Genomic DNA, 22,649 nt, shown 5'->3' on the forward strand with positions numbered 1-22,649 from the left:
AAGTATGTGAACCCCTTGGGATTACGTGGAGTTTTGCATGAATTGGGCATAAAATGTGCTCTGAACGTCATCTAAGTCACAACAATAGAAGAACACAGTCTGCTGAACATAATACTACACAAACATTAGATGTTGCCATGGTTTAATTGCACATAACATGTAAACATTCACAGTGCAGGGAGGAAAAAGTATGTGAACCTTTGGACTTAATAACTGGTTGACCCTCCTTTGGCAGCAATAACCTCAACCAAACATTTCCTGTAGTTGCAGATCAGACCTGCACAACGATCTGGAGTCATTTTGGACCACTCCTCTTCACAAAACTGTTTCAGTGTAGCAATATTCTTGGGATGTCTGGTGTGAATCGCTCTCTTAAGGTCATGCCACAGCATTTCAATCGGGTTGAGGTCAGGACTCTGACTGGGCCACTCCAGAAGGCGTATTCTGTGCTGTTGCAGCCATTGTTTTGTTGAATTACTTGTATGCTTTGGGTCATTGTCCTGTTGCATCACCCATCCTCTGCGGAGCTTCAGTTGGCGGACAGATGGTCGTACGTTTTCCTGCAAAATGTCTTGATAAACTCTGGAATTCATTTTCCCATCAATGACAACAATCCGTCCAGGCCCTGAGGCAGCAAAGCAGCCCCAAACCATGATGCTCTCTCTGCCATGTTTTACAGTGGGGATGAGGTTTTGATGTTGGTGTGCTGTGCCTTTTTTTCTCCACACATAGTGTTGTGTGTTCTTCCCAAACAACTCAATCTTGCTTTCATCTGTCCACAGTATATTTTGCCAGTAGTGCTGTGGAACATTCAGGTGCTCTTTTGCAAACTTCAAACGTGCTGCAATATTCTTTTTGGACAGCAATGGCTTCCTCCGTGGTGTCCTCCTATGTACTCCATTCTTGTTTAATGTTTTCCTTATTGTAGATGTGTCAACAAAAATGTTAGCATGTGCCAGAGATTTCTGTAGGTCTTTAGCTGACACTCTGGGATTCTTCTTTACCTCATGCAGCATTCTGCGCTGTGCTCTTGCAGTCATTTTTACGGGACGACCAAGCCTAGGGAGAGTAACAACAGTGCTAAGCTTTCTCTATTTGTAGACAGTCTGTCTTACCGTGGACACATGAACATCAAGGCCTTGGAGATACTTTTGTAACCCTTTCCAGCTTCATGCAAGTCAACAATTCTTGATCGTAGGTCTTCTGAGAGCTCTTTTCTGCGAGGCATGGTTCACATCAGACAGTGCTTCTTGAAACCAGTAAACCCAAAACAGGTGTGTGTTTTTTAAGGGCAGGACAGCTGTCAGCAACACATCCAATATCATCACACTGATTGGAGTCAAGGTTGGCTCACTCCCGGCTCCAATTAGCTCTGGGAGAAGTCATTAAGCTAGGGCCTCACATACTTTTTCCTCCCTGCACTGTGAATGTTTACATGTTATGTGCAATTAAACCATGGCAACATCTAATGTTTGTGTAGTATTATGTTCAGCAGACTGTGTTCTTCTATTGTTGTGACTTAGATGACGTTCAGAGCACATTTTATGCCCAATTCATACAAAACTCCACGTAATCCCAAGGGGTTCACATACTTTTTCTTGCAACTGTATAGCTGGTTGTTAAGGAGTGGGCGGCAAGCCAGCCGCCCACGTCCTTAACAATGAATGACTGACAGCTGACATTCCCAGCTAAAAGCTGAATGTAAACAAAAGAATTGCCGGCAATTAAAATTTGAGAAAAACAGCATGGGGGTCCCCTCAATCCATACCAGGTCTTTCGGTTCTGGTATGGATTTTAAGGGGAACCACAAGCCACTTTTTATTTCCTAAATGGCATGCCCCCCCCCCCCCTCCTCAATCCATACAAGGCTCTTAGGTCTGGTATGGAATTTGAGGGGAACCCTACGCCAAATTAAAAAAAAAATAGCATGGGGGTCCCCCCAAAATCCATACCAGACCCTTATCTGAGCATGCAGCCTAGCAGGTTGTCACTGGCTTCTAAGGACGCTGGCAGCCGCCACTAAGAAAAAAAAAATGCTGGAAGCCAGCTCTTAGTAGTGTTTAGGACGGTTCAGCTATTTTTCTGCCAGCAAATGTCTTCCAAAAATGCAAAAAAAACCCTTTTCTCCTGCTTTGCTCCTAGAAGCCAAAGCTTCAAAAATACTTCTAGATCACAATAGTGTGATGGACACATAGGATAACACTATTTGCTTCTAGGTGCAGAAAAAAAATAGCTCATAAGTAGCTGCTAGAAGCTTATTTTTAAGCTAGTGTGCATGGAGCCTAAAACTGAAAATCTGTTATATGTTTCTATTTACATCTCTGTTGACTGGCAAAATAACTTCCCTCACCAGCTTGAGTTTAGCATGCAGAATAATCCCTGCCATCCCATGAGTTTTGTGCTCATTGTCCCCCTTGCCCTTTTATTTTTCATTTTTTATGTTTCTTTTCAATATTTCCTGTGCCATTATACCCCTGATGTCTATTATTTTTTGTGTCTATAACCCCTCAGCATCTAGTTGTTTTTGTGAATAATGTGGATGTCTAGTAGTGTACAATAGTGTACTGTTACTTTAATAGTTAACCAACATTAGGTCATATGATCTGTGGTTGAAACTACTGTATACTGTGGTGAACTATATTTGGTGTATATGCTATTTATGGTTCATCCTGAATAACTTCTGGATCACATTCGTGTGGCTGTGTGGGCCACGATTTGCACAGGCACAAGAGCCCATTCATTTGAATTGATTCCCCTGCCCCGGGACACGCAAGGAAGAAGTCCTTGCACTACTTGGGAAATCGCAGCCCGCGCGGGAACCGAGGTTCCCAGTACGGCTGTGATTTCCAGTGCGGGCGGCATGCTATTAGAATTAATGGCACCCACCTGCAGGTCCCACATTCCTCTGTGTGGGTGATGTGGCTGTAGGTACAATATTTGTGTGGGTCACGCAGCGGCACCTTCCACATAGATGTGAACCAAGACGAAGACAGTTTCAGAGAAATGTGCACAGTCAGAGCGTGGCAGCTGAGTGAGTTGCAGCAAGAAATCCCAGAAAGATTATTCATACAGATTTGTTAAATTGGGTAAAAGAAAAGCCAGCCAGTCTGAAGAACCAAAAAAGAGCACTAAAGCTCATGTTGATTTTGTGAGTACAGATGTATCTGTGGTGCCAGTGCAGGTCATGCCTCAAATAAAACAAACTGCACAATAACTTGTATAGGAAGAATCGTGCAAAATATTTTTAGAAACAAAATAAAGTCTAAAGAAGCAAGCTGTTGAATGATATTTTAAAGACAGCACAATAATGCACATATACCAGCATCTGAATAATCCAAGGCATGTAGATGTACCTTCTGGAAAGGTAATCAGAGAGATGTATAATCTTACTTCTGGTATAGGACTTCTTAAAAGTTATGTCCCTCAGGCACATGCATCCAGCAGATAAATGTATGAAGGTGAGGAGTCCAAGGATGAATATTATTCTGACCTTAGCTTAATAGATTTTTGGAAATGTTAAGATTCATCAATGGTCAATGTAAGGCTGCTGCATTAAATGAGGTCAAGCAGGAGAGAGAGTTTAATCCAATTTGGAAGCCACTGCAGGAACAAACTATAAGAAAGGTCAGAACTTGGCTTGAGTGTTATATTATCTGGGTGCACAAGATGTCGTTGATGATGGCTAGTCATTTGTGGATTCAGACCATTTTTGAAAGTGATCATAGGTGGACTTTTTTTCATTCCGAGTAGAGTCACTAATTTGGGGAGTTAAAGTTGCTTTAAATATGAGAGTTTTGGATGGCTAGAGAGCTATGAGTGAATGAAAACAAGACTGGTCAGGAATAGTTAACTAATTATGAATAGGCAAAGAGCATGGTAGACATACAGTATATACCCTACACCCCTCCCACAACAACATCTAAAGATTCATTTTCCTTAGTAGGCATTTCAAGTATATATACTATTTGTTAAGCATACTCTATGACCTAAAAATAGGCTGTGAATTATGAGAATTTTTTACTTGCCATTTAGACCTTTTGTCCAGAGTTAATCCATGTTTTTTCCCACATACTTCCTAAACAAATATGGTAAACCTTGGGAGGGGACTTAGGTATTTTAACAGTTGGTCACAAGAGTAACAATTGCGTTTACTTACAATTTTCTCTTTATTTACATGCAGGTCAAGCTGTCAAGCAAAAGTGGGAAAAACAAATGAGACCTCTTTAGATACAGGTACTGTGCAGAAATGTATCTCTAAGATTCACAGAAGTCCTGAACTAATACAAGTTCATATACGTATTGTTTAGTAATGTCCACTTCTAGGACTCTCAGCAGCTGATGTATTTATGATACCAGATGAAGTCAATAAAAATGACCTACTGAAACCAAAATAATCATAGTACTTCCTTTGAAAATATATAATTGATTCAAATATGATGTAACTATTAGACCAGGGGTTAAAATTTCGAGTCCAGACCTACTAGCCGGTCACAAAACTTACTCTCCACCAGTTGCCCCAACCAACCTTGCCCAGGTCCACCCCCAACCCCACCCCAGCCCACCCCTAACCCCACCCCCTGCCCACCTTCAACCACGCCCCCTTAAAGCTTATGAAATTACATTTATCTTTATTTAGAATAAAGAGTCCAAAATATAAAACTGTACACAGTAATGTATATCCTAGCTCCCCTGTACTCCATTATAGTGATATGACATGTATACAGTAATGTATATCCCAGCTCCCCTGTACTCCATTATAGTGATATGACATGTATACAGTAATGTATATCCCCCTCCCCTGTACTCCATTATAGTGATATGACATGTATACAGTAATGTATATCCCCCCTCCCCTGTACTCCATTATAGTGATATGAGATGTATACAGTAATGTATATCCCCCCTCCCCTGTACTCCATTATAGTGATATGACATGTACACAGTAATGTATATCCCCCTCCCCTGTACTCCATTATAGTGATATGGCGTGTATACAGTAATGTATATCCCCCCTCCCCTGTACTCCATTATAGTGATATGACATGTACACAGTAATGTATATCCCAGCTCCCCTGTACTCCATTATAGTGATATGACATGTATACAGTAATGTATATCCCCCTCCCCTGTACTCCATTATAGTGATATGACATGCATACAGTAATGTATATCCCCCCTCCCCTGTACTCCATTATAGTGATATGACATGCATACAGTAATGTATATCCCAGCTCCCCTGTACTCCATTATAGTGATAGGACATGTATACAGTAATGTATATCCCAGCTCCCCTGTACTCCATTATAGTGATATGACATGTATACAGTAATGTATATCCCCCCTCCCCTGTACTCCATTATAGTGATATGAGATGTATACAGTAATGTATATCCCCCCTCCCCTGTACTCCATTATAGTGATATGAGATGTATACAGTAATGTATATCCCCCCTCCCCTGTACTCCATTATAGTGATATGACATGTACACAGTAATGTATATCCCCCTCCCCTGTACTCCATTATAGTGATATGACGTGTATACAGTAATGTATATCCCCCCTCCCCTGTACTCCATTATAGTGATATGACATGTATACAGTAATGTATATCCCAGCTCCCCTGTACTCCATTATAGTGATATGACATGTATACAGTAATGTATATCCCAGCTCCCCTGTACTCCATTATAGTGATATGACATGTACACAGTAATGTATATCCCCCCTCCCCTGTACTCCATTATAGTGATATGACATGTATACAGTAATGTATATCCCAGCTCCCCTGTACTCCATTATAGTGATATGACATGTATACAGTAATGTATATCCCAGCTCCCCTGTACTCCATTATAGTGATATGACATGTATACAGTAATGTATATCCCAGCTCCCCTGTACTCCATTATAGTGATAGGACATGTATACAGTAATGTATATCCCAGCTCCCCTGTACTCCATTATAGTGATATGACATGTATACAGTAATGTATATCCCCCCTCCCCTGTACTCCATTATAGTGATATGAGATGTATACAGTAATGTATATCCCCCCTCCCCTGTACTCCATTATAGTGATATGACATGTACACAGTAATGTATATCCCCCTCCCCTGTACTCCATTATAGTGATATGGCGTGTATACAGTAATGTATATCCCCCCTCCCCTGTACTCCATTATAGTGATATGACATGTACACAGTAATGTATATCCCAGCTCCCCTGTACTCCATTATAGTGATATGACATGTATACAGTAATGTATATCCCCCTCCCCTGTACTCCATTATAGTGATATGACATGCATACAGTAATGTATATCCCCCCTCCCCTGTACTCCATTATAGTGATATGACATGCATACAGTAATGTATATCCCAGCTCCCCTGTACTCCATTATAGTGATAGGACATGTATACAGTAATGTATATCCCAGCTCCCCTGTACTCCATTATAGTGATATGACGTGTATACAGTAATGTATATCCCCCCTCCCCTGTACTCCATTATAGTGATATGAGATGTATACAGTAATGTATATCCCCCCTCCCCTGTACTCCATTATAGTGATATGAGATGTATACAGTAATGTATATCCCCCCTCCCCTGTACTCCATTATAGTGATATGACATGTACACAGTAATGTATATCCCCCTCCCCTGTACTCCATTATAGTGATATGACGTGTATACAGTAATGTATATCCCCCCTCCCCTGTACTCCATTATAGTGATATGACATGTATACAGTAATGTATATCCCAGCTCCCCTGTACTCCATTATAGTGATATGACATGTACACAGTAATGTATATCCCCCTCCCCTGTACTCCATTATAGTGATATGACGTGTATACAGTAATGTATATCCCCCCTCCCCTGTACTCCATTATAGTGATATGACATGTATACAGTAATGTATATCCCAGCTCCCCTGTACTCCATTATAGTGATATGACATGTATACAGTAATGTATATCCCAGCTCCCCTGTACTCCATTATAGTGATATGACATGTATACAGTAATGTATATCCCCCTCCCCTGTACTCCATTATAGTGATATGACATGCATACAGTAATGTATATCCCCCCTCCCCTGTACTCCATTATAGTGATATGACATGCATACAGTAATGTATATCCCCCCTCCCCTGTACTCCATTATAGTGATATGACATGTATACAGTATGTATATCCCAGCTCCCCTGTACTCCATTATAGTGATATGAGATGTACACAGTAATGTATATCCCCCCTCCCCTGTACTCCATTATAGTGATATGACATGCATACTGTAATGTATATTCCCCCTCCCCTGTACTCCATTATAGTGATATGACATGTATACAGTAATGTATATCCCAGCTCCCCTGTACTCCATTATAGTGATATGACATGTATACAGTAATGTATATCCCCCCTCCCCTGTACTCCATTATAGTGATATGACATGTATACAGTAATGTATATCCCAGCTCCCCTGTACTCCATTATAGTGATAGGACATGTATACAGTAATGTATATCCCAGCTCCCCTGTACTCCATTATAGTGATATGACATGTATACAGTAATGTATATCCCCCTCCCCTGTACTCCATTATATTGCTATGAGATGTATACAGTAATGTATATCCCCCTCCCCTGTACTCCATTATAGTGATATGACATGTACACAGTAATGTATATCCCCCCTCCCCTGTACTCCATTATAGTGATATGACATGTATACAGTAATGTATATCCCAGCTCCCCTGTACTCCATTATAGTGATAGGACATGTATACAGTAATGTATATCCCCCTCCCCTGTACTCCATTATAGTGATATGACATGTATACAGTAATGTATATCCCAGCTCCCCTGTACTCCATTATAGTGATATGACATGTGTACAGTAATGTATATCCCAGCTCCCCTGTACTCCATTATAGTGATATGACATGTATACAGTAATGTATATCCCCCTCCCCTGTACTCCATTATAGTGATATGACATGTATACAGTAATGTATATCCCAGCTCCCCTGTACTCCATTATAGTGATAGGACATGTATACAGTAATGTATATCCCAGCTCCCCTGTACTCCATCATTACTGTATACATGTCATCACTATAATGGAGTACAGGGGAGCTGGGATATACATTACTGTATACATGTCCTATTACTATAATGGAGTATACTGAGTAATGTATATCCCAGCTCCCCTGTGCTCCATTATAGTGATATGACATGTTGTATACAGTACTTACTCCTAGTCCCCCCGAGTCCCCCACGGCAGTGGAGATGGTGTCTCCTCTCAGTGGAGCCGAAGAAGCCGGAAAACGGAAGTTGTAAACCGGAACTTGGCTTCACAATGAGGCTTGGAGCTCAGGTGCAGTTGCTCCATGCTTCATCTGTGCTTGCTGCTCGCCGCTCACCGCAGTGGAATTTCTCCTCGCATTAGGCGAACGACTTTTTCAAGCCCTGTATTAGACAATAACTAGGTCATTTAATGCATAAAAGAATAGGTGACACCATCACTTGCTTCCTTTCAATAAACTTTTTCTTCTCCCACCAGACATTGTCTCCTCCACATTCTTATTACTTTGTTTATTTGGAATAACTAAGTCATGTATAGGTTTATTAGACAGAAAGAGGTAGATTTACTAAAACTAGTTCACTCAGAATCTGTTGCAGCTGTGCATGGTAGCCAATCAGTGTCTAACTTCAGCTTGTTCAAGTAAGCTTTGACAATAAAACCTGGAAGTCGATTGATTACTATGTAGAGCTGCACCAGATTTTAGTAAATAACCCCCATAATAGCCAGTGCTTCTGAGAATGGGAAGCCCTCGCTATCACTCAAATAACTTTAACAACATACTGGAAAAACATACTGGAAAAATAGAGAACTGGATTGTTCTCTATTCAATGAAAAAAGGAATAGTCCTTTCATGGCACTTGTGCCAAATATTAGTCCAATTCAAAAGAAGGCAGCAATGGGTTCCAACGGTACAACAGCAAATTATGGTAGACAAATCTTTCACTAGCTCTCAATCTCAGTGATGAATTTGTCAATCTATGGACAGTCAACGTGAAACACAATGATTATAAATTTCCTTTAGATTTACATTAAATAGCATATGTTGTGCAACGGCATGTGTCATTGGATGTGAACTGAATTACTCTTACCCCCTTCCTCTACTCTACCGAGAGAACTTGCACAACTTACCTGGGAAGTTGTAATATTTCATATTTCTCCAGATTGTAGGAATATACACACAGACTACATAATAACTTCTAATTCACTTGCCCTTTAGAGAGATCAAAGACATGACCTCTCACTCTCTAGGACTCCTTTTCACTTTCACACCTTACCCATTGATGTGATTGCTCTTGACTAGAGAAATCATGCAGAAAAAGAAGTGACTTACAGGAGATTAACAGAATCCCCCTAAAGGCTAATTCTACACCCATATTTAGAATGTAACATGCAACATGTCGATAAGCACCCCCTTCGCCTCCCCACCTACAACATCATGCAGGGGTTCCCCCCACAACCACTGTTACTTTTAAAATTGATGCTTATGTGCAGAGCTTCATCCGCATAGCCCTATCATATATATACAGAGATCTGTGAATTAATAAACTACATGTCCCCTCTGCCACCAAAGCATATGGACGTGTAATTTTCAATGGAATACAATGGCTCCATTGACACTCCCTTCAGCTCTCCAACTGAAAGCTCATACAGAGGTACAAGAAGAGAGCTGGAGGTAGTGTTTGCAGGAGCCAGGCATTCTCCAACCATCCACTGATCGTAGATGCAATGCTTTGCAGGTTCCTAAAAAATAACAAATGCAAACGTTTACCATGCAAAATATGTGCATTTTTATTTTTTTTTCTTAAAGGTGCACTTTCATACCCCTCTTTCAATTTTAAGCAAGCCACACATCAAAATCTGATTGTATGATCTAATCTAGATTTACCAACAGCTGTGTAGCAATAGGGCCTAGCTAGCTGATCAGATTAAAAAAATAATATACTACCAAGATAGGCTCTCATTCTACTAAATTCTGGAAAACCTTGCATAGTGATTGTACAATCAGATTGTAACAAATGTGGCCAGCTTTAAGTAAAAAAAAAAATACAAAATACGAACAATCAGATTGAAATGTGCATGGGCAGCCCAAAATAGTTAATTCAGATGTAATATTTTGTATTTTACTATACAGTATGTAATATTTGTAACACTATTTTTCACTTGCAGTTGTATGGAAAACCTAAATATGTAGCTTGCTGTTCTTGCAAAATAGGCAAATAGTGACCAACAAATGGTCCCCGAAATCCTCTTAATTGAGTGAAAAACCACTTTAACTGAATTAACACAGTATAACCGATATTAACTGGGTTTAAAACAAATTGGACACCAGTAATATTCACTAAAGATAAGATAATCTTATGAATATGGATTATATCTAAGTCATAATGAAATGAGAATGTTCAGCTTTTCATATTAATTATATAAATGTATCAATGTATCTCATTGCTTCACAGGAAAATAAATATTCATATTCAATGAAAACTAATAAATTCTTGCTTATTGATTATCGTTGATTTATATACAATGGTAGTTAAAGAATGAATTCAACTGATCTATTACATCCATTAAGTAATAAAGCAAGGCATCAGCAGTTAAATACATTATCAGGGGTGCTAGATCTTGTTGCTTGTTAATATATGCAATCTGCAGTCTCATTTTACAGTTAGGGTAAACGATGGGTTCACAAGGTAAAAGGATAATTCCTTCCAAGAATGTCCTGCTGCCGACATATCTAATGATTGAACAATGCTGAATGCATAATTTCTGACCTCACTAAGTACAAACAGCTAGTGTTCACTGCTTGATTGATCTGTAACCCATATTGACTTTTCAAATGTACTGCAAATTAAAAAGTACTTTAACTACACAGTATGCTGGGAATCCAAGTTAAAGCACATGTTGCAACCCAGCAATAGGTGGCTTTATAAAAGGTTGACCTAGTGAAAACTCTCATTTGCATTCCAATGAAAGAATATACAGCAGTCTGCAAGGCTTAATATTAGCAATACAGTCTGTATGTAATTAATATTTTTTAAGAAGGGCACCCTGAACACTCTTTAAACATATCAGCATCTGCAAAATCCACAATGGTAACACATTTTTATAACATTATCATATATAAGAATATTAATTGTGCATTTTATTGTGAAATATTTTACACTTCTATTATATGCACTTATATTGTCAAATAATGTATTATATTAGATACTATGTATATCATATAACTTTATCATAACACAGATAGATGATGTGAATATGTGTGCATGGGTCAAAGTTGTTTCAGTCTTGAGTGAAAACATTGATTAATATGCACCTAAAGCCGGCCATACGTGGATTGAAATGTGGCCGGTTCAGCAGAGACTAGCCAGATTTTAATACAAGTATAGGCAGGGAGGCCATACAGAAGTCGATCCACTGAATGACTTTTGTACAACCACTCTGTCGGATTTTATCTGCTTGATTAGCACCACAGGCTATAGCCAGCAGCACTGATCAGTGTATTCTAATGGCTAGAAAGCCTTCCTGCCGTCAGAATACAATAGCTCAGCGGGGAGGATTCCCTCATCCACCTTGAATGTATGGAAAGGGGAATCAGGTCAGCTTTTTTCATTCAAGCTGCTGGTTGAACAAAAAAGTAATCTATCTATGGACTGCCTAAGAACCTCAGTTTGCTCACTAATTCCTATATACAGTATAAAGTGGACTGTGATGATAGCAGTCATTCCTTCACCCCACAGAGAGATTTTCCAGCTCATTGGACAACAATATAAGCCCCAGCAGCCTGAGAATGATCATCACTGGGGAACTTTAACTGTGCTGTTAATTCTTTACACATACAAATAATTAGCTACCACCATGTTTTATTTAACCTCCCTGGCGGTATTCCCGAGTGTAGCTCGGGGTAAAGTTTCAGTACCACAAGCGGTAACCCCGAGCTACACTCGGGCTTACCATGTGGCGCTTCTATGCGATCCCTCGATCACTTACCTTGTCCTGCGCTCCTGCGATGTCCCTCCTGCAGTGTCCCCGGCAATGTAATCCGGCGGATGCCAGCACCTGTCTTCTGGGTTCCGTCCCCTGCAAGCGTCGGGACGTACGGGGGACTGAACTGGCGGGAAATTTGAAAATGACAAAAGTGACATTCACTAAAATCACTAAAATAACATAGTAAAACATTACTGTATCAAACCATTACACATACATTTTGTCCCTACTGCTTTGTCCTGTGTCCTGCCTGCATTTTTACTGTTCTTTCTGCCTGGAAACTAAGAAACGTCCATAGCGTCCAAAAAGCGTCCCTTTAGGTCAAAAGCGGTTTCAGACCAGCTAGAGAACAGCGATAGTAAATTAGAACCACTTGCAGAATTGAGTGATAATGATTCGTGGGGAAATTCGTCATCAGACTCTGAAAACGATTTTGCGACTTTGCTCAGTGATGTGCGAACTTGGCACTCTATTTCAAATTTCATTGTTTTTTGTTTGATTATATTATTGAATTAAATTTATTATTATTATTATTTTTCATGATTATTTATTAAATTATAATTTATGATTTCATGTTTCAAGTTTTATCCTACGCTATAGGGGCGTTTGGCAAGTGGTAATACTATACACTGTCACTGTACTAATGACACTGGCTGGGAAGGGGTTAACATCTAGGGGCAAAGGGTTAGCTGTGTGCCTAACAATGTGTAATGTGTGCTGCTTTTACTAAGAGATGTGGTTGTTTTTTCTTCCTGGTTTGCAGGGAGAAAATAACACCCACATTGCTGTTCCTTGTACAGAGCCCTGTGTTGTTCAGAATAGGCTCTGTTCTGTGATTCGCTAAGCCTATCAGCAGATCCTGGCCATAAATCATTGGCAAGGACCTGCTGACCAACTTGTGCTGTACAAAATGACAGCACAGATGGTGCAGCGGGTGTACACACACACCCCTTACTAGGAAATGCTTGATCACATGTATGTACAAGATTCAGTGCAGAGTGGCCACCCTGCAACAGTAAAACTGCATGAGGTGGTCCATAAGTGGTTAAAAAACCATTGGCCTCTTGTTCTTTTTACTAAGATATAGTCTGTATCACAGAGCAGCAGTAAAGCAGATCTGCGACTTGTAGTTCTGATATCATTTGATCTCTCCCTCCTTGCTGCAACATTCTTTGTTTTAAGACTAGAAGGTATACGTGACTTCTGAACTCCTCTGCTGGTTTATTTAGCACCTACACTTACATGTAATATATATTGAGGTTGTTGCGTATGTTTACGTTTATACTGTGTTTTTTATTTTGTGGTTCTTTGAACAGTAGTAGATAGTTTTACCTATTCAAACCACTTCCATGGAAACAGGTACAATGTATTATACCGCATTAAAGCTTCATAAAATCTAAAAAAAATCAGGACTTGTTTGAAGGTTTGCTCAGGTGCGTATTGATTTAAGAAAAATTTTTTTGGACAGAGAAAGTCTAGTTCCTTTTAAAAGAAAATTCTTTAAACCTATCAGACAGATTGCTGCTTTGCCACAGGCCTCTAATATCCCAAGGTTTAGTATTGCCTCTAGCATCTGAAAGAAACATTACTATGATATTTCTGCTGCATGAAAATATCCAGTCCAGCTTTTCACTTTTAGACCATGTATTATAAATGACTTACAAATATTACATATATATATATATATACTGTATATACTTACGACAGACAGAAGGAAATTACACCCCTTAAGAAATTATATTTGGAGAGATATTTCCTAATGTTACCCAATTTGGTCAACCATTGTAGAATGAAATATCAGCACAAAAGCCTAGAAGATTGAAAAACAATCCCATCATCAGTTAATCAATTACAAAATACAATCAGTTAATCAATTACAAAAATGTTGAAATGGTATTAACCCTTTCATATCACTCTAAACTCTGTTTTTAAAAGCAATTGTGGTTATGCAAAACATTCAGTACCGAGATTACAGGGAAATTGGGTTTTCCTGCCATTTAGCCCAGCTGAGCTTGGCTGGTTTTGCTTTGCAATAGCAGCACAAAGTAGACCTGCTGGAATTGTAATAATGAATTAATGTATTAATACACACACTATGAAGGACACATTTAGGTTGGCTGCAGCGTGACTACTTCCTGCACAGTTCACAAAAATATAAAAGTAATTTACTATAAAATGACCATATCTTTACAAAGGCAATCATTTTACTATGTACTGTATATGCTGTGTATAAAATGCACATAAAATTGCTTACAAGCTTCCTTGCTTTCAAGTGAGTCAACCATTCAGTAGCAAAATTAAGGCAGTAATATGTTTGTCTACAGAAGATGCAAATTATTATCTAATTAGAAATAATTTTTTTAACTGTTTATTTATGATTTCTTATTATTAATCTCAGTAGTCCATGTCCTGAGCAAGAGTTTATTTAATTTGAACTTGACACACACTAACTGGAAATGATCTGAAAATGAATTTTAAAAAATATCAGTAATACGTTATTGCATTAGATCCTTTTACTAAGTGTCAAGTTCATTCTGTGCACCCTCTTTGCCATATCCAGCATTATGCATGATTCTTTCCATCTCCATAAAGGTAATCATTGTATAACCCCACTTTCCATCTTGATATATATAGATAGGTATATGCTGGAAAAATCAAATGTGGTTTGTCTTTGTCTGTGCAAGGTAAAGGAATAGATTCACTTAACTGCTCACATCCCATACTGTATACTTACCTTCCCTTTTCTTTGTTCAGCAGCCAGGAGCAAATACCAAGGGTTTTCAGGCTTGGGGAAAGAATGTTTTTTTTTTTTCCTGTTCCACACAGGATGCAGAATTGGGTCCCTGAGTAGCCAATTTTCAATCCTTGTGTACGATTTGACAATAAATAATTGGAGCTTGCACAGGGCTTTTACTCTGCTCCCAGGAGTGAGTAGGGTAATGGAGGAGCATTTTGGAGATGAGTGTAAGCAGCTGGGAATAATGGCATTTAAATTCCAACTCTGGGTTTTGCCTCTGCCGCTAAGTCTCTCATCCCTTTCTTTATGGAGTCCTCTTTAGCTGATTTTTTTTGCATTATTTGTTTTTATCTTACCTATTTTGGCTATTTTAGGTGTCTTCTAGCTTCAAGTGAATACTTGCCATGCCAAGTCGATGTACTCTTTGGACTTTCACCTAATAATTGCTGAATTTATACTCTAATAACCTCCTGGTGTCCTTTATCAAAATATCCTGGAGTTGAGCTTTAAATTAACCTTCATGAGCATAGCACAGGTGCACATTTAAGGGAATTGCTAACAATATAATTCTTCCCATCTCCAGACAGAAATTTATTCTGCCATCTTTATATAGCATATATAATGACATCTGAATGCCGAAAGTAGAGCTGTGCAATGATCTGTGAATTTGTTTGCATTTTTTATAAATATCTCCTTATGTGCTTAATGAAGCAAGCTTGATTTGGAACACATTTAGGACAAAACATTTTGGGCAGAGTTTTACTAAAAACCTACATTTATATTTAGACGTCTAATTCAGTTTGAAAATAAAGTACAGGAAATCTATTTTGTTGTGCTATTTCTAAATTATAATGTATCAGGTAATGTAAAACTTCAGCATCAGCGTATTTTCCTTGCATTCATATTGTTTTGTTCCTTACAAATAAGGTATTTTGCATTTCATAGAAAGTCTTTTAGAGTGAATGTTTATGTGTGATTGTAAATCTTCAAACATTGGAAAAAATTCTACCTATTACATTTCCTCTCGTAATGTTGGCTTTGTTTCAGATCTGCTTATTGAAATTCCTTTTAAATCCTGTTATTAAAGCACTTTGGTAAAGCTGTGTCCCAAATGGTGTGGTCAAATGCTCGCCTGGCATAAACTGTAATTATGTTATTCATTAGCAATCCCTGATGAGGATAAAACTAAATTAGAAATAGACTAGATGTCTTATACATTTTTGCTTTAAAGGATAAACTGAGGTTGATATTTATAGATACATTTTATTTATGGTTGTTCTTGTGATCCTTCTTAAAGCTGAACACAAAAATAATATAAAAACATATATGATCCGTTTTACCTGCCAAAACAATCCAGTTCTGGGATTTATACAACTCTGCCACACAGCACATTTCTGACAGGATAGATCTGATATTTCTATGTTGCCATTGAATAACACTTGTGATTAACACTTCCTGATCTTGTCTTGAGCACTGACACACAACTGATTGTCTCCTTCTACATCTGCCTTTTCCAATCTGAGCATTAGATTGCAAGATACTAATACAGGGTCAAATTCAGGGACATTTTACATATACACTATGTTTACTCTTTGCACTACATTATTAAATATATAGGTACAGATGGACCACTTTTAACCACTTCACTGATGCAACTGAGAAAATGAAATATTCAATCTTTTTAAAATATTAATGGAGTTGCATTGTGAGAAGTAGGGATGAGTGAACGTGGGACTTTGCGTGGTTTGTACATGTCATACAATATAGTCAGATAAAATACATAAATTTATTGGACTGCCATCCATCTGCTCCTGAATGGTTACAGCATTAATACAATTTAGCAGATTAAATTATGTTTTTTGTGTCTCTCCACTATGACAGTTATTGCTTACAGGATGAAAACTGATTTGTTTGAGTCTTAAATCATCATGGGATGCTGAATATTTTTATAATTTACAAGAACTTGGAAATAATAGTTGTCTTGGGGAGTGGCATAATGTGGGTTGTCAGTGCCCAGGGCAGGGCAAATAATTTGTGTCCCCTAACCTGTGGACTTTTAGCACTCCTTGAGTCCCTTCCTTTAGGGTCATGGTTTGGGGAAGGTGGAGGGGTCAGAGGGGGGGGGGTCAATGCCATGGCTTCTTCCAGGGTCACCTAGTTCCCCATCTTCTTCAGCAGCTGCATCGCCTGGTCATGGGTGGCCATCTGGAGGGAGGGTAGAGGTAGGTGGGGTAGATATAGGTAGGGAAGTGGAGGGTAGAGGTAGGTAGATGGGTGGGGTAGGTGCCAAGGCTCCTCACCTTCCAGGGTCACCTCCTTCCCCACTTTCTTCAACACCTGCACTGCCTGGTCATGGGTGGCTGTTGGGAGGGGGGAGGAAGGTGAGGGAGAGAGATAGGTGAGGGTAGAGGTACATAGGTATTTTGGGGGATAGAGGGAGGTAGGTGGGTTAGTGTGGGTGGGGAGAAGGTAGGTAGGTGGGGGGTGGTAGAGGTAGATAGGTAGATAGGAAAGGTCAGTGCCTAGGCTTCTCACCTTCCAGTGTCACCTCCTTCCCTACCTTCTTCAACACCTGCACTTCTTCAACACCAGCACTTCATGGGTGGCTGTCAGGAGGAGTTAGCAGAGTTTCAGGAACCAGGAAAACAGGAACTACAGCTGAAAATCCAGCACTGAAGCCAGGCAGACTCTCAGTTTAAATAGACTTCTGGGTGCCAAGATCTGTAGATGTGTGCGCACGCCTATGTATACGTGCATGTTCTCACACATATGCACCAAGGTACATGTGCAAATTCTACACCTCGTTCATCTTGTTAGGCTTCTATGTGCACAATTCTGCACATGCGAAGAAGAATGAGTACCTGCTGTACGAGATTCCTGACAGCCTTCTGCTGACATGCCCCCCTGCAGTCTTCACCCCCACCTCTCTAAACCCCTTATGCAGTGGAGAACAGAGATTATGTAACCACTTATGAAAAAAAAGAAAACAGGTATTTAGAATGAAATATACTATATATATATATATATATATATATATATATATATATACTGTATTAACAAAATTTAGCTTTGCATTTCTATTATAAACGTAATGTGTTGTTTTACAAGCTAAGTGTTCAGATCCTGTAACTGCACAAGCTTAAGCTAGAAACAAAATGTGCTATGCACAGCTGCTCCAGATTCTGTCTGCTCCAGTCTGAAGCTGGCCGTACACATGTAAATTTTTGGACAATATTCATACGAAAATCCTTTGAAAATTGTCTTTTGATTTTAACATTAATATTAAAATGAATGCATTTTCTGAACAATAACCACATCCACAGGCCAAAACTCATTTGATTGAGAAACATTTTCCTTCCTGCCCCTTCGAATGTTCCCATCACTGCTGTCAAAAATGAACATCGATTTAACCTCACTAATGATTAGAAAATCAAACGAATATCCTTGAAACGGAAAATTCTCGAACAAAAATCTATGACAAGCTTTAGTGAATTCTCCTAAGTGTTAGTGTGTGTCTTTTACTTTGCGGCAAAAGAAAAAAAAACATAGCAGAAAATGTAGTATAATGCAGTAAAATACACCAAAAATATATCCATCAAAGATGCATGCCAAACTGCTGTGTTTTATAATGCTGTAATGAAAATCCAGCCTGATACTTGACTATGACCGACCATGTAAAATCCTGTAAAACGATGAAATGCTATAAGGCATATAGCACTTTAAAGAGATGCTGTCACGGGGCAAATGAAGGGGGGACTGTTACAAGTATAGAGCACATAGCCAGGGGCGGACTGACAACTCATGGGGCCCTCGGGCAATAGGGGATCATGGGGCCCGTGTCCTTGCCCAAACTCAAAAAAGCCTTTGAAAAAGGTACCAGGGGCATCTCATGGGGCCCCCTGCTGACCCCGAGCCCTCGGGCAGTGCCCGAGTTTCCAAATGGTCAGTCCGCCCCTGCACATAGCTACATCAGACTACCTAACTATATTGTCATGGTAGAATTCCTGGCCATTCTGACAGGTAAAGCTCCAACACTTGCTTGCGATTAGGCCCATGCCCCCACCCATTCCTATTGGCCAGTCACTATGATGGGCATTCTCACTGGACAATAGAAATGTGCAGGAGATCATTTTGCCTGTCAGAATGACCTAATTTTACCATGACAGGAAGATTTTGGAAGCCACTACAGGTACAGTATGTGCAGTTACCTCTAGGTAACAGGGTCTCTTTAAAGATACCCATAGTCCAATCTAGGGAAGATTTCATGTCTTATAAGGTCACAGCAAGAGAAAAAAGTGACAGGTTATAAAAGAAAAAAGTGGACAGTTTATAAAATCTGTCCTGACTGCTACTTTAACACCCTGAGCAGTTGGTTCTAGCCTTCCTGTGCTTTCTCTTCCCATTGGAAAAACGTGACATGGAATTTACACAAAGATATAATAGGCATGTCTAAATAATGGAAAGTCATGCTCTTACCTGTGTATATATTGGCATGTGCCATTGAAAATGCACATAGATATAATAGGCATGTCTGAACAGTGGAGTATCATGCCCTTGCCTGTGTATTGACACACAAATCTATCTCTCAACCCCCCACCTCACCCCCTCGGTCTCCGCCCGAATCACAAACCTACTGAGCGACATATCAGACTGGATGTCGTTCCACTTCCTTAAACTGAACCTCTCCAAAACCGAGTTTCTTGTCTTCCCCCCAGCCCGGACACCACCCCCCATTGACTTCTCCGTCACATCCAACAACGCCACCATCAAACCCGCCCCGCAGGCCAGAGTACTTGGTGTCATTCTGGACTCCAACCTATCCTTCGAGCCCCAAGTCCAATCTTTAACAAACTCGTGCAGACTCCACCTCCGCAACATAGCCAAAATACGCACGTTCCTAACCCCAGAAACCACTAAACAGCTCATCCACTCCCTCATCATATCACGACTCACGATTACTGCAACTCCCTCCTCACTGGCCTGCCTCGCCGCTGGCTATCCCCGTTTCAGTCGATCCTGAATACGGCTGCCAGACTCATTCATCTTTCCAACTGCTCCATCTCCGCCACCCCCCTCTGCCAATCCCTCCACTGGCTTCCGATTGCGCAAAGGATCAAATTCAAAATCAAAACACTAACGTACAAAGCCGTCCACCATACTGCCCCGAACTACATCACTGACCTAATATCCAAGTACCACCCAGCACGCACACTCCGCTCCTCACAAGACCTCCTTCTCTCTAGTTCCCTGGTCTCCTCCTCCCATGCCCGCCTCCAGAACTTCTCCAGGGTGTCACCCATCCTCTGGAACTCCCTGCCCCAACCCATCAGATTATCACCTACTCTCCTCTCCCTTAGGCGCACCCTGAAAACCCATCTCTTCAGGGAAGCCTACCCCACCCCCTGCTAACCTGCCGACCTCCTCCACTCTTCCTACCACTCCATCCCCCACAGATATCTCCTCCTGTACCGCTATCCCCTCGCTCCTAGATTGTAAGCTCGAAAGAGCAGGGCCCTCAATCCCCTCATGTTTTGCATTGTATTGGTATTGTTCTGTCACATGTTCTGTCCCCCTTTGTAATGTACAGCGCTGAGCGAACCATTGGCGCTTTATAAATACTGTATAATAATAATAATAATATTGGAAATTGTGACACTCATTGTGCTGAACTTCAGGTATCTCTAACTTTTCACCTTGCAGATTCCAGTTCCAGCCTCTTCCCCAGCTCAAAAGTAAGAGTGATGAACATGGTATATGTTGCACTTATTCTTTACCCCCTAGATAAAACAAGCATTTAATCCTTGCAGTACAGCAGAGGAGAACTGCAATCTGAAATTTTAGAGCTACCCGGAGTTTAGCTTTATTGTTTCCTATTTACTGAAAATGTTATTGAACACCTTTTTATCAATGTATAACAAATGTATTTAATGTTGATAGATTTACAATTTTTCCAGCAGCTAGGAAAACAGTATGCAGGATTATTTTGATTCTCCTTTTTATATCTGTTATGAAGAAAGCAGCTTAAAATAACATCAGCATATTGTATTACGATTATGTTGCGCTTCTCCATTAAGGCTGTAAAAAGTAGGTACAAAATTCCATTTGGAATTTATCTGAAGACTAAAGCACCTTAACCCTGTTAAACAACAATAAGTATAGACTACATTTTAAACAGATTGTTAGAATACCAAGTATTGAATAACGATCATCAAAATAATAGCTTTATGTTCTGGGAAGCAGCTTAGTCTGTGCTGCTCGGAAAAATAACACTAGTGTATAATAAGCCGATGAAGGTTAATGAAAATTGTCTTACAGCTAGTGAGAAACTGCAATAATTATGGAAAGCCCTACAGCAAAAACCTTACTTGGAGAAACAAGGGAATTTTAATCAAGGTAAGAAGGAAGGTGATGGAATCACTCAAGCTGCCTCAGTATGCCAAGTAAGACATCATTCTGCAAATGCATTTAGTGAGCTGTTCCACTCTTACATATGATGCAAATGTGAGATAATAGAAATTATTTAGAGACTTTTCTTAAATATATAGGATATTTCCATAATCAAATAAAAGCAGAAGTCTAAGGGCCCAATGATTTGAGAGAGGTCATCATGACCAATCATTGACTCTTTATAGATGATTTGAGTTTTGACTTTCACCAAAATGCAAATGTTATGTAGCAGGGAAGCACATTTTTTTAATCCTCTAGTGCGCAGCAGTGCATAATAACCCAATGGGCCATATAAATCCTTTAACATGGGATCTCCAGGGTTTTGCACCAGGGATAGGTCTCACTGTCTCTTTCAACTCTTGAAACCACTAAATGCACCCAACCTGGCTTGACCAGGATCCCATAGTTTATTTATCTGCACTCACACCTAGGACCCCACATCCCTAAAGTCCACAAGAAAGTTCCAGGGGAAGTTCCCTTTGATCAAGAATAAATGAATGTCCGATTGATTCATATTTTTGCAATGCTTTAATGAAAGGTTTAATCAAGAGAGTACAGTCCATTCAGCTACTTTGCATGTGGCAGCCCAACAGCTTGGTAACAAAAAGTAATGTTGGTTACATAGGAATCTTTACAGAGTAAAAATGATAAAAAATTACATTTGGGTACGGTGTTGCATGATTAAGTAATTGTTCTTTAAAGTGTAACAGTGCTGGAATCTGAAAATTGGCCTGGGAAGGGGGTGATAGTGTCCAGTATTGAAGTGGTTAAAAACAGCTAAACTGGCTTCACCCAAACACAGGTACATGCACAGTATAAATGGTATCATTGAAAAATCATTACTTGCATTTATATGTGTTTAGAAATATCCTCTAAACACATATAAATGAAGGTTTGACAATGTCAATGTGAATGAAGGATAGAAAGAAAACTGATGGGAATTTGATAGGGGAAAGTCTTTTGGTTTTTTTTTTCTCTCTTGGCACAGAAGAAAAAAAGGATTAGGAAGAAAACAACCCATATAGAGATTATTGGCATAAAAAAGATAAAGATAGAATGGATTAGAAGGATATGTATAGTCATGCCTTGGTACATTTATATTTCATATCCTGATATGACAAAACCACATCTTTAAAATATACAATCCCCATACGTTTTTTCTTGCTGAATTATATAAAATATAATGTACTCATGCCTTTCAATAATAGTGACAAGTATGTTTACAGAGCCTTTTGGGTATTGGCTAACAATATACTAATTATAGAACTGCAATTCAAAGTAATTAAAATCCATTATCCCCCTTCTTAGTCATTTGAGGATTCCCATTGGGCAATTTATCTTCATACTGAAAATGAAAGCATTCGTGGCTCTTGTTAATTTGCATGTGAGATT

The 22,649-nt window shown here is 39.5% G+C and overlaps 1 protein-coding gene across 2 annotated transcripts in view; it reads left to right on the forward strand.

Moving 5' to 3' along the window:
- Positions 1 to 22,649, forward strand: part of CDH20 (cadherin 20) — a 472,975-nt gene that overhangs the window by 151,908 nt on the left and 298,418 nt on the right. The window contains exon 2 of one of the 2 annotated variants that reach the window (XM_089674847.1): positions 4,181 to 4,233. The exons of the other annotated variant lie outside the window; for it this stretch is intronic. The gene's annotated coding sequence lies outside the window, so the exon portion shown is untranslated. The remainder of the gene's footprint in view (positions 1 to 4,180; positions 4,234 to 22,649) is intronic. 2 annotated transcript variants of the gene reach the window in all.

The sequence above is a fragment of the Staurois parvus genome, unplaced genomic scaffold (genome assembly GCF_062004578.1).
Source record: "Staurois parvus isolate SC_StPar_1 unplaced genomic scaffold, SC_StPar_1.0 ptg000153l, whole genome shotgun sequence".
In the NCBI taxonomy this organism is placed as follows: Eukaryota; Metazoa; Chordata; class Amphibia; order Anura; family Ranidae; genus Staurois; species Staurois parvus.